Source organism: Hermetia illucens, chromosome 5 (genome assembly GCF_905115235.1).
Source record: "Hermetia illucens chromosome 5, iHerIll2.2.curated.20191125, whole genome shotgun sequence".
Taxonomy (NCBI): Eukaryota; Metazoa; Arthropoda; class Insecta; order Diptera; family Stratiomyidae; genus Hermetia; species Hermetia illucens.
The window spans coordinates 14,135,474-14,150,194 of record NC_051853.1 but is presented as its reverse complement, the minus strand read 5'-3'; positions in this window follow the sequence as shown (position 1 = coordinate 14,150,194).

Sequence of the window (14,721 nt, the reverse complement as noted above, 5' to 3'; positions counted from 1 at the left end):
AGATACTTGATAGTTGGTTTTGACTCCATTATCAACTCGCCGATCGATGTGGGATAAAGTCGGGATTCTCTCGTTTTCTTTTCCAGCACAAGGCTGAAACCATGGCTAGTCATCAGATTCATCTGCATAACTATAGTACATATCACAAATTTACCCGTGGCATCGATATGTCAAGTCTGCTTTGCACATACCTGTGCTAACCCCAGCGTGATTTTCATTCTCCTCTGCCCATCCAACGTGTTAAAAAGCGTAGAGCTCTGTCTCATGTGACCCCCGTAAGAGATAGTCCTGCACATCGAATGAATTTTGAAGCATGCAAGAATACGAGTATTTGCCGGTCTTAGGGAATGAAAGGCATTTCTGATATCCAGGGTTGGGAGGAACACTACCGATTGAAATTGCCGGCTGTGTGCCCCAGCTTGATGAAAAACATCTACGGCTTGCATGACAACATCCGCCATGGATATTCCTCTTCTAAACCCGAACGGTCTTGAAGAAGTCTATCACATATATTTTCAGCGATTTTACTCCTGATTAGCTTTTTGAGCGCTTCTCCGGCCATGTATACTGAGTAGTCGGTATGCAGATAATGACTCAGGATCTCCTTTCGCTGTTGCTAATCAGCGCAAACCTTCAAAGGGGAGGCAAAACTGCCCTCTCTCTGGTCTTGCCGATAATAGAATACCAGTTTACTTAACTCTGACGGGATATCATTGGGTCCTAGCATTTTCCTATTTCTCACAGAGAGAACTAACTCTTTCAGCTCATTCATGGAGAAAAGTTGGAAATCTTCGATGCATTTCACGCTGTTTTCATTAACCCGTAAGGGTTATGCAGGGAGTAATGCACGTACAATGTGGTCCATCTGTTCGGCATTAAACCAAGAAGACTTCCGCAGAATCCAAACTTTTCGAGCTACTAGTTTATAGTCCCCAAGGCTCCCCATTTACTTCGTCGACTAGGTCCTGCCTGCAGCGAACTTTTGTTTTTTTACCGTATTAAGAAGTTCCTTTTGGCTGATCTGACGTTGTGTAATGGCGATGAATTTGCTTTTGTTCAGTTTCGCGACCTTCCACGCACACTGGTTCGGCGTACACCGAGAAATAACGTCAACCACTTCGAATCCGATGTATTGATGATCGTTTATTGAGAAGGCTTCCAAAACTCGCCACCCGTCCATCAACGACAACAGTGATTCCCACGCGAAGGTTATATCAGGATTGCTGTGTTTGCGGTTCGGGCAACAGAAAGTTGATGTAGATCCAATGTTTAAACTTATGAGCCCCGTTCACACCGCCATCTCGAGAATCTGTTTTCCATTGAAGTCGAAGCGAGGGATGGAGCCTAAGCAAGACACTGACACTGAAGTAACCCCCAATCAAAATCCGCTCCTCCGCGCCCAAGACAGTGTTATGTAGAGCATTAAATTCCGATAAAAGCCCAGAATCGTCTCATCTGGTGTTCGCTAGTACAGCGTCTAGCGTTATTCCTAAACCACAAATCCAGATGCAGCCTTCCCCTCAGCCTTGGGCAACCCCAAGAATGATGCTGTCCCGAATGCAGATGGTAGAGATACCTGATCAGTCTGAAGGCCATTACCTACGTTCTTGATAAACATTATATCAGCTTTTAACTTTTCTAACTCCACAGCGAAGTTTGTTAGCAATTCATGAACAGTTGCACTCATGGATCATGTTAGCCGTGATATACCTCTTTCCAATTCCGTTCCACAAACCGGACACCATTCGAGCTTTATTGTGCGCAATGCTTTCACCAGACGCGACGCTCCCTGCGGAGAACCCGACTCTCCTTTTCGTTACAAGCCTCCGATTTGGGGCCTAGCTAACCGTATCTGTAGGAAAGTTCCCCCTTGTTTGATCCCTGGCTGGTTGCAAACGTGTGCATCTGTAAAACTTGGTACGGGGTACCTAAATTTGTATCATCCGTACTGCCCCGTTCGACACATTACCAATTCTGATTTTCCCGTTGTTAGGAAGTTTTCTCGCGTATTGCTCAACAATTTCCACCACAGTGAGTTTTTGGCCCCGAGGTTTCGCAAACGATACCATTACCTTCAGGCTGTGGATGAAATTCGACTTAATAGGTTGCGGGTCATTTAATCCCTATGGATGAGGATGATCCCACCCGAAAAGTCTATAAGGCCAACATCTATGGTAGAAAAAGAAGACGAGGCTGACTGCTTGAGATGCCACGATGGCGTAGGCCAGGACTCCAAGCAGCTTTTAGGAATATCGATGCGAAGCCGGAATGTCTGGAGTTCCTTATTAAGGCAGGCCTAGACCGGATACCGGTTGTTGCGCCAGTGATGATGATGATGAGATTTCGCAAAAGTTATATTTGTCCAAAAATTGGTTAACTATGGGCATTCAAACTTCATCGTTCCTCCTTTATTTTCTCACCTTTCCTCTTGGTACTCAACCCTTTGCATCTGCCTTGGCTTTAGGCAGACGGTTTTCTAATACCGCGATGTATTGTTTTCTCTTGTCTTTATTCGCCTTCTTCTTTTCAGTCTTGGAAATTACCTCGGCGAAGCCTCTTTAAGGTGTGCCTTTCTATTTTTATTTTTCCCCATTCTCTGCAATGGACTATTTGTGACCAGGCTTTTGACAGAACAAAATGGCGCAACCGATTACCATTGTTTTAAAGAATTTTTTATAATATAATTAATTACTGGCTGTGTAAAATTAATAATATTTCTAATTTATTACATTTTTAGAGCATATAATATAATCAATGATGATTTAATATATAATACAATCAACTAAGAAAATTCCCAAAGATAAGTTTGTTTTTTAAGGCTAAAGGGGGGGAAAATCCCTTAAGAATACGATAACGCTTTCTGCCAAGAATATATCAAGCATGACATTTTTCAGTAATCATGTTTTCTTTTTGGTGCTTTATATTTTACACACAATGGCTATCTGTCGGATTTTCATTTTTCCATTCATTCAAAAAAATCAAGCCCCCGAGGCCGGTGTCAAAACCAATGCGAGCGTGTACGAAAAAGGATGGTTTCGAGCCAGGTGCTTCCAGTAGGACTCAGCCCTCGCTCACAAAACCAAGATAATTCAGCGGTGGTTAGCGGCCCATGTTCTAGACTTCATAACCGCGGATGAATAGGTCTCAGGCAGCCCAGATTTGAATCCTCTGGACTACAGCGCTGGACCAAGTTAGAAGAGACTGCCTGCGATTGAACTCACACCGGATTGGAGAGATTGAATGCCAGCAGCTCGAGAAATGCCGCTTCATACCATATGTGAGGCAATCGATGCATGGCCTCATAGACTTCGGGCCTGTGTAGCTGCTAGTGGCGGCCATTTTGAATATTTTTTTTCGTTTGGAAGCTCTATGTTTCCCTTTTCTAATGGTGTACTTTTCGATTGATTTGGATTATTACTTCGTGAGAAATAAAGATTTGTTTGACTGACAGAACTTATGGCTATACTATGTATTATGTGAGAATATCCACTTTCGGATGATATTGACATTCAACGAAGCGGCAACTTTGACCTATCATAACTTTGTTAGTAATAGTATGATTTCCACCAAACTTAGTTGGATTATGCTCTATGTTATAACCTACATTGCTGCTGCTCTGATGCTAAGATAAACTTTAGGGGGGTTCTGTAGTTAATTAATGGAAATTATAGTAATATACTATTAATAACTTTATTTGAATAGATATCGGAAGATATGTCGGTGCCTTGGCACCATATAGTGATAGTCTTGTGATTTTTCGCAAATTTTCTGGTTGAGTAGTTTCTGAGAATGAGTCCGTTAAAGAGATGAATTCATTAAGATCGGCTTCGGAAAGTACTAATCGAGACCTTCCATTTGATAGCCCACATGACTATATTTGGTAAAAAAAATGTACACCCCCTTTTAGCATGTATTGGGTGATAGATGATGCGGTGATGCTAGGTAATGCGGTGTTGCTAGGTGATGTTGCTTGTTGACGGTAATATGATATTACACTTTAAGGTAACATCACGTTTGCAATATTACATACATCAGTTACCCATTTCTACTATCCAACTCCTACCTTTGCCGCAAAATCTGATACTCCTCTACAACCACTGAGGATATCAGAATCCTTTTCCATGATATCACCAGCTGGAGCGATTGTGTGATATTTGGAATTTCCAAACAAAAGCAAGTTTCATCCGCTAACATTAAGTTTAATGGCTGAAACTATTAAATCGGCTGGAATATAAGATTGCCGTCGATCACAATGGTATTAATCGATCTCTTCCGGTGTGCTCAACGAGCTACAATTCTTGTCTGAGCATATGAAAAGGCTTCAATTTTAGATTAGTTTGAAAAATCAAATAAACTCAGTTGGAATATCAAGCTAAAGTCGCACTATTAATAAATAATAACTTGTAGAATTTGAGAAAGAATCAGACGTCACACGAAAATACTGTCTCCCCTCTACACCTTTCTTGATTTTTCCCTATCTCATTACGAGTGGCTACGAGATTGTGCTCCAGCTTTATTATTATCAAACATAAAACTATGTAAATGATAAGCCCACAGCCGGTTCGGGGCAAGTACAAGGCAAACAAAAATACATATGAAGCAACAAGGATTCGAATTCAGGACGCGAGATAGAGACGCTGACGCTCAGTCACTTCAGCTAATGGTGTCAAATAAGGGATATCAAAAATATTGTCCACTTTGGAACCAGAAATAAAAGCAAAACAACATTAATCCATAGTAGGAACTTAGCTGGCCTACTGAAAGATACACATCTGAATTTTTCAATCACCTTATTCGTGGAAGCAATCAATTAATTTGCAGTCGGTATTAACTCTCAGATGAAGGACTACATACAGAGGCCACATCTGAAACAGTTGACGTTAACACAGCACATAAATCCAAGTGTGATAAGTGAATCTATAAAATTCGCCGCAAGATATAATTTACCATGAGCGTATTTGAATATTGAATCACCTGCGAAAAACGATGACGGCAAAAATAGTAAAACTTTCCATTACCAGTTTCAACTGGACGTGGTCTTATCAAAGGCTAATATCGAGTGATAAGACCGAATATCGTGAGTTACACGCTTACTGGCACATATAACTAATATCGTGGGAAGGTCACTGAAGGACGTATTCGGCGAACGAACACTTACTTTGACAACGCTTTCACTTCTACCATATACATAACAGTAGTAGTGATTTATTTCATTCATAAAGCAGAGAAGATACGGATTCATAAATGATACTCATTTTTTGCAGGAAATAAGCGGGTCAAGAGACAAAGATACATTCCATATTAGACCCTTTCCAACAAATTCTAGTCTAGAAGAAATTTTCGAGAGGGGAAAATATCTATTCCTCGTACTTGGGACATTATGTTAGTTGTGTCCATTTTCAGCAGGTGCACTGACATGTTACCAACTCTTATCGTTCTCTACATTATACCACGGCCCCTTATCTCTAGACAACCATACAATTTACGTACATAATATTAACATTTTTTTATTGATATGCTGAAATTTTCGTTTGTGTCTAATTGAGCCAATGACTCTTGAAAATTAAAAATCAATCGCTTCATTAAAATATAAGCAAATCAAGTGCTATTAAAAGGCGTGATCGGAATATCTCTCTTTACTCGTTACTCTGGCGAACTATATCATGCATTCCTTACAACAGTGCGCATTTACCTTCGGTTGCTAGAGAGTTATCTTAGTTAACATCACACCTAACTTGCTTCCTTCAACGCTTTGTATTTGGATAGTAGATATGAGCTATATGCAACATATCCTGAACGGTACATAGGGTCAAGAAAAAGATCATGGATTGAAAATAATACTACGACATCTCCAATATTCCACAAATATCATATTACCTTCTCGATTGCTAAGGGACCGGAAGAGTATTTACCGGGAAAACTTTTCCACGGGTTTTGCGGACCATAACTCATAGCAGAAAAGTCTGAGGCACAAACATACCAAAGAATGACTAACTACATTCATTGAGCTACAGGCCGATGATGTAATAGGTAGATCTTACACAAAATGACCATCCAGATTGACTATCAACCAGGCCGACCACGAAGACAAAACTATTCTAAAACCAGATAATTAGTGAAAGTTGCCACCAGACTAGAGCTGTTTACGCAACGCAATATTCCGACATAGTGTTCTAACCACTCTTTTGTGTTTCTGGGCGAGGCGTGGGCTGTTGTTGATGTTACTGAGGCGGCATCAACTTCGGAGTTCAAGGTCAGGTTTAGCTGGACGGAGACCGGCTAACCGATTGACCGCTGATACGCTAGACCGGCGACAGCACTTGTGCAAGGAGTCGGAATTGAAATCTCTAGGAGTTCGCATGTAAACTGGAGCGGTAGCTACTTTAACTAACAAATTTCGCCTGTGTCCGCTATTTTAGCGCTTTCTTAACATCATATATTCGGGTGTCTTGAGCGAGTTTTGTTTGGTAAGTTTCCTAGTTTCTTTTTTTCGGCAGTTGAAAATATTTTAGAGCTAGTGTCAGCCGCAACATCAAAAAGGAAAGAAACAGATTACATTCTCTTTGCCGCTGGAGCACAGCCGAGTGTACCCGTTCTACTTTCCTGACGTGTTTTCGTGAATCAGCTTTGATTTGTCTTCGTTAAATGAAGTGCTGTATTATAGGTCGAAATGGTGATGTCATCCGTTTTGGGAACTCATTATTAGCGCCAGTTGAGCTACTGTAGTGTCGAAATCAACAATTATTACTCTTGGAATGTCTGAACCGCAAAATTTGGCAACACCCTACCCCAAACTCAACCGTTTTCCAGATACTCGAGTTTTAATTTTCTTTATAAAAATGGCCGATTTTTCCGCTCTTGAATTAGATATTTTGAAATATGTGACTCTTATTATTTTTCCGAGTTATCATAATCTCGGCAGATGCCGGACTTTACCTAATACTAGCACTAAGTGCCAAGCATTTAGGCTTGGACGATCCTACCTACTTAAAAACTTACAAACTAAAGGGACACTGGTGGTAGTGGCCGATGGTAGGTCAATGGGAGTATCCGTCGAGTACTTCCCGCATCATCGAGCACGTACGCAGAATGGTGTAATTCTGCATGGTTTGAACCATACTGTGTGAGGGATTTAGCACAATATCTGTAGCTGACAATATTATGGGAACTACAGCCACCCACTTGCGACGCCAAATTTCTTTGATTTCCCGAGCCAGTGGCTCATAGTTCACCTTATTCTCCACGTATTTTCGTTTAATGTTACTATTATGGGGGATAGCAACATCCGCTCCACGGTAGAGTTTGGATGATGTATTCGAAATTTGGGCATAGTAGTCCGTATCCACCGCTGGACGTTTTCCAGGCCGGTCTTCCTCCGCGGCAATATTCCGAATGCATAAACCAGTGAAGGGATAACGAAAACATTCAATATGGTTATTTTATTCTTCTTCGAGAAATGCAATTTCACTATCAGTCGCAGGAATTCGGATAGCAAAGTATTCTTCAGATCACCAACTGGAGTATGGATTCCTTGCGGAATTTCTAGGTATTTGTAGAAGTCTGTCTAGGTCATACCTTAGATGTGAACGTCGCCAATGCTATGTCCGGTATGCGGCTCGTGATGACCTTTGCGGATGACTTGAATTCGACAGTTGTCTAATTCAAAGTACATCAAAATACCACGGCTGAACATGTCTATTATTCGCAACAGATTTCTGAGGGACTCAAGGAATCCCACTGGAACATACCTCTCCGTATACGGATGAACTGTGAGGTATTAGCACTATCAAATGTACGCACGGATAAGGTGGTATGCCACCCTTCCATAACTATAATAATAATAATCGTTGGCGCAACAATCCATGTTGGATCAGGGCCTTGAAGTGTGTTGGAGCACTCCATTCAAGACCGTAACGGTACACTTGGAGGTAATGTGGTCAGCATTGCGCTCGCCCGAGATTATTACCCTGATTTGACTCAGGTACTCATTCACAGCTGAGTCGCCTGGTATCCGACGTCAAATCACGATAGAAATTCCACTGCCACCAGTGAGATTTGAATCGCGACCTTCCGTACGACAGCCTTGCGCTCTAACCACTCAGCTATTCGGACACATAGCCAGGTATACGGCACGCTGTCGAAAGCCTTTGCATAATCGATATAGCAACTAAGGAGGTTTCTTTTGCCTCTAGTTGCTTGTCCTACAACTATCGAGGCAATAATAAGCTGCTTTTTGCAACCCCTTGAACCGAGTCGGCAGGCCTTCTGCCTCTAGAACAGAATGTGGTTGATCTCGAGGTGCGCCTGGACCCTTCCGCTAATAATGAATAATGGACATTATGAACTTGTAGAGGGTTGGTAAGCAAGTAATCGGCCATGTGCATGCGGGGTCCTGTACCGTGTCTTTCTTAGGGATAAGGTAGGTAATTCCCGCAGTGAGAAAGGGTGAAAATTGCTCCAGCCGTCTTATGACCTGCTGTGTGGCAACCGACTGTGTACGCTGGTAAATTTCTTATATCAGAAATTCTCCACCCGATCCAGATCAAGGCCCATCCAGTTGTTCCAGCTGTTTATGACTAGTCGTACTTTCTCTTCGGTAACATTAGCAAAATTCATACCAGGCGTGTTGGCCTGGCGGGTGCTTTCGACAGTGATCCATTCAGCATGCTCAGCATTCTGGGCGGGTAACCCCCAAAGTCCACCCCATTACTCTTTCGCTTCCGTCAGCGAAAACTGCACTGTCTGGACGCTCTGTTGGGATTCCTTGAGAGATCTGAAAAAGCTCTTTTGGTTCCCCCAGTATGTTACATTCTGGATACGTCTGGAGTGACTTTCGCCAAACCGTCGTAACCGACTGCAGATGAGAGTTTCTGTTTTACTGTGTCCAGAACTTCAACTACGTCATAGTTTCCGTAAACTTTCTGCACTTTATTTCACACACGTCTGCTGTCATTATCAGTGCTGATGTGAATTAGTCTAGCAATGTCCTGCCTTAGTGAGTCATTCCGACGCTCCAGACGAATTTTTCCATGGTGGATCTCTTCGGTCACTCAAACCAATAACGCGAAAGCGAATCTTCTGACGGTGCAATCTGACAGCCGCAACTGCACCACAATACACAAGTGACTGTAGTTGCAGCAGCGACATATCAGCACACAGTCGAGATGCTATCTCATCATTGATTTGAGATATAATTCTTGGAGTTGCTGGAGATGCATATAGCCTGGGAATACTTGGTCTATGCAAAGGATCCATTTCCGAGAATTCTATAGACGCACTCTGGAATTCGTTCCGAACCTCAGCGGAAACCTCAGCTGGACGGTGGAGAAGAGTGTTTCGGCGAGTACTAAATCTGTTGCCTGCAGTGCGGCGTGGTGTTGTTGATGCCGCCGTCTCTGTCCCCATCGAGTCTTGGTCACCAGTTTCCCCGAAGACCTCAAGTCGAACACGCTCTGTGATGATAGCCGGAATTGTGTCGCTGCTAGTTATAAAGAAGTACTGGTCTGCGACTCGCTACACAGTCACGTGCGCGAATTGCTGGAAACGATCGACGAATCACTGGTGCAATAAGGGGCGGTAAGATGTTGTACCCGCCCTCGCTGTTATTTCGTAGTTGGAGTGGATGATGAAGAGGTTCATTTCTTCAGCCCACTTCATCCGCTGCCTATGCGAACCTGCTGAAGTGGCCACAGATTGCGGCGAAAATACTGCAGCAGGAGGAGCTGTGCTCCTGGTCGTCGTGGCGCCTAGACGTCGAACCGCCCCACAACTAGCGGCTTTGATGCTATGCTGTCCATTACGGGAGCCCAATCCAGTCACCAAGCCAGACGAAACAAAACCTTATTAAAATCGATTTACTGTATGTCTGTCACACGAATTTTTCTCCGAGACGGTTGTAGCAATTGACACCAAATTTGGTGGAAAGGTGGGAGCTGCGAAAGCTCACACATACAGTGAGTTACATCATTCTACGTCGAATTTAAGAAGTGGTCTCCATACTTACAAAAGGGGGTGTACTTTTTTTTCCGATATGGTCATGTGAGGAATCAAGTGAATGATTTCGGTTAGTAATTTTCGAAGCCAGTCTTAATTTTGTGATTTATTGGAAAGGTGGGGAGTGAGAGGGGTCGAAAGTCATCATTTCTTTAAAGGGCCCATTCTCCGAAACTACCAAACCGAAAAATCTGAAAAAAATCAAGATACTCCCACTATATGGTGCCCAGGCTTCGAAATACCTTTCATACCCATACCGATATCTGTTCGAATATATAATATTATAGTTAATGATAGTGTATTACTATAATTTCCAATTGGCTGCAGAATCCCCCTTAAGTTCCTTGTAACACCACGAAACTGCGGCAATGTAGGCTATGATATAGAACACGATCCTATCAAGTTTAGTGGGAATCGCACTATTACTAACAAAGCCGGTAATGATACGTGAGGGATCGCAGTGTTCGAAGAACCTCCTTCATCCCTGCAGCACGTGTCGACGGAACACTTCGGTGGAGCTTCAATATTTGCGGGCATACCTTCACGATCAATTTCGCCAATTTTTTGTTTGTTTTAGATTTTTGGGATAGCTCTCCCTCTGGGTCATCTTCGGCCACTCTTGATGGTCCTTTGATAATTTCAATTCAATTGAAGTCCTTACACTGTTGTTGTTGGTTCAGCTGGCTCACAATTCCATCCTAGGGCCAATATGACCTTCCAATTCCAATCGTAATACGAAATATATTATTTATTTTTCGGGCCCACTCTGGGACTTTCATTACGTTATTTAAAGATTCCATAATGATGACTCTCCATACGCCGGGATGCTTTGTACACTGGGATAGACAGTTGGCAAACAGAGATTGAATAATTTCAAGGCATAAATGTGAAATTCCAGTTAAATGTAGAAATTTAGATAAACATTCTTTTGCTATGTGCTCCAGAGTGATTCTTGTGTTTGCAAAACAAATGACTTTCCACCTTATCTTGGCATACTATAATTCATACATAAGTAAGAGTAAATTCAAAGAACGACCTGCTGTAATTTACATCCGAATTTCCCGAGAAGATAGAATGCCTTTAGATTTGGTTTTGTTTCCTAGAATAACCAAAAATGGTGTTTTCAACTATTTTTATTAGATGAGTTCATAGATATTTAAGAAATAATTCAAATATTACTAATATATACTATCTGTTCAGAGCGATTTACCTTTTGTGTCAAGTTATTATTATCTGCTCCCTGGGGCCAACCAGTCTCCTTCTGAGAGAGAGGTGTTTCTCTTCGAGGGTGATATGTTGCCCTCCAAGAGCCATGCCTCTCGTCTACCAAGACCGTTAGTGAGTGAGAGAGTGATACACCCTGTACGAGGTGAACCAACTATTAACAAAACGCAACGGATCTAGACTAGGGATATATAGCTAAAAAAGCCCACGGACCCTCTTCCCGCCCAACCGGACCGAGGAGCGACCAACCTAAGGATGGGCTGAAGGCAACATCCAAAGGGCCGCATCACAGCGATGATGCGTTTTAACGCAAAGTGTGTGCGACCATGCGAAAATGTATTGCTACATCCCGATTGTCGCAAACACTTCAGCCAATGACGCGGTGGTTCTACACTACAGAGACATGGATCTTATATCGAAGACAGTGCGGATCAAGACTGAAACCCATTAGGTCAGATTGTTACCGGACAGAACTCTTCGGACTATAGCACAGGTTGCAAGGATAACCGCTTTTTGCATCTCCATGTATAGTCCAGCCCTAAGATCGAGCGTTTTCAGCGCTTTATGTAAGTTCTGCCGGACTAATCCCGTCGCTGAAATTACTACTGGGATCTTTTGTACTTCGATCTTTTGTAGTCTCCAAGTCTGCTTCAAGGGGCCGTAGTTCCGGATTTTTTCGTGCTGTTTTTCAACAGTGTTCCGGTCCAACGGTACGGCTACATCGATTATAAAGCACGCTCGTTCTTCCTTCAGAAGCAGAACTAGATCGGGTCTGTTATGATTAACACTGCGGTCGGTGGCAATAGTGTGATCCCACAGTAGTTTGACCCGTCCATTTTCCAAGATTCTCTGCGGAGTATACTTATAGTAAGGATGGTAGGTAGCCACTAAGTTATACTTCAACGCAAGGTTTTGATGGAGAATCTTGCAGACGGAGTTATGACGATTGGTGTACTCGGTACTGCTCAACATCCTGCACGCAGATGTTATGTCCTGGATGGTCTCCTCTTCACAGTTGCATAACCTGCAACTGGAGTTGGTGATTGAGGAATCGTGAAGAATGTACCGTTTATAATTTTTTGTTGGAAGCGAAGCATCCTGAATTGAAGTTAGGAATGCTTCGGTCTCATAGAACAGTACACCATTTGTCACCCATTTGTTGGAGGCTTCGATGTCAATGCCTGACAACAACAAATTTTTGATATGACCTCCGTGAATGGGTTTCTCTTTCCACATGTCGATCTTCTGTTGGACTGAAGTAACATTCGACATGGGATCCCATTCTCTGCTTCTCAAGTTCAAAGGAGATAATTTATTATCTGCCATGACGGTAGCCTGATGTATTTGGCTAGAGGATTGTTTCTCATAGAAAAACTCACGAAGAGAATGCACTTGATTGTAGTGCAACGTTTTTAAATCAGGTACCCCCCCTTCCTCCCTGATGACGTGGGATAGTGATCCTCAATTTTTCGGCAGCTCTATTGTGCATCTTGTTGTTTGCAAGATAGTTCTTGGTAGTCCCTTACCCGTCTATTGACAGATTCTAAATCGGTATTACTCCACTGTATCACACCGAAAGTGTATAGAAGGACGGGAATGGCGAAGGTATTGATTGCCATGATCTTATTTTTCCCGTACAGCTCAGTTTTAAGGACAAGATCCAGACGCCGTTCAAATTCCCCCACCAACTTAGATTCGATTATTGCCACAGCAGGTGTTGTTGCTTGCAATATGCCGAGGTATTTGTAGACGTCGTCCGAATCCATACCCTCAATTCGGATGTTATTTTGGCTGTATCCTTCGTTGTCGGTGTGTTTTCCCCGAACAATCGTTTTTATGCGACATTTTTCCAAACCCAACTGCATGCCGATATCCCTGCTAAACTGGATGGTGATGTCCAGCAAGGAGCGAAGTTGGTTCTCGTCTTTGGCATATAGTTTGATGTCGTCAATGTACATTAAATGGCTTAATGTACATTTCGACAATATGCCATGCTTGACTTGGAACCCGTATTTGCTTTCACGCAAAAGATGGGATAGCGGATTCAAAGCCAAACAAAACCACAGTGGGCTTAGAGAATCGCCTTGGAAAATGCCACGCCTGATTGGTATCTCTCCTGATGTTTGTGAGGATACCGATAGCTTCGTACTCAAATTCTTCATTAATGTCCTCAGAAGAAGAACGACATTCGGGTTGATTTTATACAAGCGTAACACTTGTAGTAACCACGAATGTGATATGGAGTCAAAGACTGATTTATAATCGATGTAGGCTGTCGAGATATTTCGTTTCTGATGGACAGCCTGCTTCTTTACAGCCTCGGGAGCCTTTTGTGCATCCTTTTTGCTCCTCAACTATCAATTTATGAACATCAAGATGTTTTGAGATGTTCGCGCACAGAACTGAAGTGGAAACCTTGTAGATGGTCGGAAGACAAGTAATTGGTCGACATTTTGAAGGGCAAGAGACACCCTGTTCCTTGGGGATGAGGAAAGTTATCTCCTTGGTGAAAAATGGTGGAACTAAATCAGGATCGGCAATCATCTGATTAAATTGATTTGCCAATATCCTGTGAGTGCTCTTGAACCGCTTCAGCCAGAAGTTGTGAATCTTGTCAACTCCTGTCGCCTTCCAGTTACCTGCCTTGTCAAGGGCTGCTTCAACGTCGACTTCAGTTACGTCAGGCATGGTCACTTCGGGGAGGGCCTCGCATGAACGCATAAGGTGTGGGAGCCACGCTGCTTCTAAATTGCAACGGCTGGATTCGCTCCAAACACTTCTCCAGAAGTCTTCTGCCTGATCCAGATCGAGGTTGCTTTCCCGACTTGAGTTGGTGAGATTTTTGTAGAATCCCCGTTGGTTCTGGAAGAACAAGGTGTTGTCTGTCCTTCGCTGAAAGCTTTTCTGATACCTATGGATGCGATTGGAGCATACCGCAAGTTTCTGCTTCAGCACCTCGAGGATTTCTTCGATTGGCATATCATTGGATAGATGGTAGTTTCCAATGATGTTCGCAACGCATCTGTGCACTCTTGGTGATGGATTTCCAAGGAGTGCTTGCGTCACACGACCAATCTCCTTTCTCAACTTTTCGACTCTTTTGTTGAGTCGAAACACCCAGAACGGTAAAGTCCTTCTGCGCATACCTCTGTTATTCGCTCTAAGATGTTGATTATGGAGACGAATAACCGTGGCAGCTGTAACGTAGATCAGGCTGTGAACCTCTGTAGCAGTAATCTCGCTAGCCAAACGATCAGCCAAAATTCTGTCAACGGCAGCAATGATGTTAGTAGTTGCCGAAGTAAACTTCAGTTTTGGGATCTTTGGCCTAGCGTCTGGGAGAATCTCAGCATACTCTGTGAATGCGACCTGGAATGCGGTCAAAGCCTCATTATAAATTGGGTCGACATCCCCAGTTACTAAGCTTCTCCTGACTACTGGATTCATGGAGTGCCTTACAGGTGGAGTACTTGTGTCACTCCTTTGACTAGTCCGGTAATTTGA